At 35.7% G+C, this 3,234-nt stretch overlaps 1 pseudogene; it reads right to left on the reverse strand.

Moving 5' to 3' along the window:
• Nucleotides 1-1,039: 1,039 nt before the first annotated feature.
• On the reverse strand, nt 1,040-2,924 carry LOC145139751 (uncharacterized; annotated as a pseudogene).
• Nucleotides 2,925-3,234: the final 310 nt, after the last annotated feature.

Consider the following 3,234-nt stretch of genomic DNA (forward strand, 5'->3'; position numbering starts at 1 on the left):
GCTAATAAATGATTAACAAAAATGAAAAAACATGAAAATCACAATTAGATGAGATGTTAAAGGGGACAAAGTAGAGTGGTAAAATGGCAAGTGGGGCAGTAGTACCGGGCGTAACCTTCAAGAACACCACATTGTGGTTGGTTGTATAGTTATTTTTTTTCAAGCATCTTTAGATTTTATCAAGGTTGTAAAAAAAACGTTTGACGTTAGCTAGTCGGTGGATTATGGTTAAAGGATTAATCGGCTAGACGATGATTAATCGGTGGATTAATCGAGGACCATAAATTGCTATTTCGTTGAATTTTAAAAAATTAAATATAACTAATATCATAACAAAGTTTGTAAATACCAATAATATCATTACAAAATAGGCTAATATGATTAACACAACACTAATCATACTTCATATAGTTTCTATTAAAAAAGAATTTCTTCAAAGTGTTAAATTTTTTTTATTTTCTACTGCTTCGCTCATTATGTAGACATAAATTAATCACTATGCGCTCTCTAATCGGTTGGGTAGCACCTAGGAACTAATCAGAGATTAATCTAAACCTTGTCGGGATTTTTACAACACTTGATTTTATTAGAAAAGTTAGCGCAAAGCTAACAAAAAATTACATAGGAATCGAAAGAATCAGGTTTATACGCCGAGACATCTGACTGACATTGGATTTTTTTTATTCTTATACACAATCAAATTATAGCAATAGTTGATCAATCTATTAATCAACAAATTCCTTCAAGGGTTAATACTATTAAAAGAACATCATTACGGTAATTCCAAAGAAGCCACCACATGATCACAATTATAACCTCCAAAACCGTACGTTTAGCCATAGAAATACGATCCGAATCAACCTAGTTCACTACATCTTCGACCACCAAAAAAGTACGAATGCTTAAATCGCACCATCTGCTAAAAAAACACAACCCCGTAGCCTCCTGACAAGAAATGAAAAATAGCAACACATCTACCAGGTCAAAGTTGTAAATGCCACAAATAATGGAAGGTATGTCGAGACCTCTATCCTCTAAATTAACCCGAGTTGGGATCCTATTTAAATGAACATGCCAATAAAAAATATTCACTTTACAAGGAAGATATTTAGGCCACCTGGTAGGCAAAATACCCATCGACAAACTGAAATCATCAATGCATCTTCTAACTTCAGCAACCGAAAACGAGTATAAGCCACTCAAAATTCCAAGACCAATTATTTGTAACATTCGAAAGGTAAATATCAAGAAGCAAGTCGAGCATTTGTTGCATTTCACCAAACATTGTACCTCCCAAAATCGGAACTCCAATCCCAAACCCAATTAGCACTATTCCTTCTTTAACTAATAAAACAAATCTTCTCCATCTGTAGAGCATAAAGTCAAGGAAAACGAACCATCAAATGAATGTTTCCAATCCACTTATCTTTCCAAAACAAGGTACTATTCCCATTACCAATGACCCTTTGCACAACGTTACGAGGAATAATGTCATTATCATGTAATTGATTTATAGTTCCAATTATGTCCGACCAAAATTTTCCCCTCCCCATCGAGCCAGGAGGAACATACGAACAAAACCTGCATTCTCTACCATAAAATAATTTGATAACTTTGCACTAGATATCGTCCGCATAATTCAAGAATCTATGCATTGAGCGGGTTATCTATGCTCCCTCTCCTATCTTCTTTTCTTCTTATTCGCTTGTACGATATGTATTAAATCTCATGCTGAAATGTTTTGGTTTGAAAGAAATGAAAATTAAAGAAGAGGATGTAACATTTAATTGGCATAAGAGTTATCAGAGATGAGAAGAAAAAACATCATAAATGGTCCCTGTGGTTTCCCAAAATCTCAAGTTTAGTCCTTGTGGTTTAAAAACATCATAGATGGTCCCTGTGCTTTCAAAACTTTTGACGATTGGTCCTTATTCCTAACTCCGTTAAATTTTGTCCGTTAACTGAAGGGAATTTTTGTCATTTCACCGCCATAGGGATCATTTATGATGTTTTAACTTCTTTAAAAAAATGAAATAATCTCTCTCTCTCTCTCTCTCTCTCTGTATGTGTGTGTGTGTTTATTACCTTCATCCACAAATCACTATGGCTTTTACAGAATCCAACAACAATGGTGCCTTTGTTTCTCCTTTCCTTATACTCAATACACAAATCATCTTTCAATCCACAAGTCACATCAAAAACTCAAACCACAGTTTTCCTCAGAGCAATCAATGGCACACCCATTTGTTTTCCTGCAAACATAACACTTCTTTCCCCATATTCTTAATGGAACTTTTGAACAATCAATCCCTTCTCGACCTTCCGGGTCATGAAAAAACACTTCGGGAATGAACAATGCACACACAATATGAGCCTAGAGTCCATTGTTGGTTGGCTTCAAAGCTCCACCATTGAAGGGACAAAGGCAACAAGATGAATCCTTGTTTTTATCGGTGATTTGGCATTGAGAGCAAAACCAATCACCTTCACAAACACCGTTAATGAGGGAATTACCATAGCAAGTGGTGTGAACCATCAGATCACAACCATCGCAAAATACAATCGGATCTGATGGATCCCCATATGTGCTTTGACATAAAGCACACAGAATCCCATCCTCATCCTCATCATCTTCTTTTTCTCCCTTTTTCACTCTAATCTAGTCAATTTCTTCGCCTTTATTTGAAACATTTACAGTGACAGAAGCATTGTCTTCCTCCGATATCGGGTTATACTTGAGATTGAGATCAAATGGAGAACTGGGTTTCAGGGAAGAAGACTACGGTGAACGACACATATAAGTTTTTTGGCGAGTAAACAGTAGGTGGAAGCGTCACTGTGAAAAACGTCAATATGCTCGTCTGCAATTCTTCGCTGGAAAAACTGTCTTAGAAGGAGATTGTAGATACAATGACTGAGGTCATCGGAAAATAATGAAGTGAAGATTGAAATCCGTGGAGCCCTAGAAATAAGAAAGAGACGTGATATATATATATATATATATATATATATATATATATATATATATATATATATAGAGAGAGAGAGGGGGGGGGGGGGGTAGACCCCATTTGCATATTATTTCATTTTTTTCTTTTTTTTAATTAGGGGGAAACATCATAAATGGTCCATGTGGCAGTGAAATGACGAAAATAACCTTCAGTTAACGGAAAAAACTTAACGGTGTTAGCAATAAGTGCTAGGTTTTGAGCATTCTAACACTCCTACGGTGTA

The sequence above is a fragment of the Lactuca virosa genome, chromosome 9 (genome assembly GCF_052849685.1).
Source record: "Lactuca virosa cultivar CGN04683 chromosome 9, Lactuca_virosa_CGN04683_v6, whole genome shotgun sequence".
Lineage (NCBI taxonomy): Eukaryota > Viridiplantae > Streptophyta > Magnoliopsida > Asterales > Asteraceae > Lactuca > Lactuca virosa.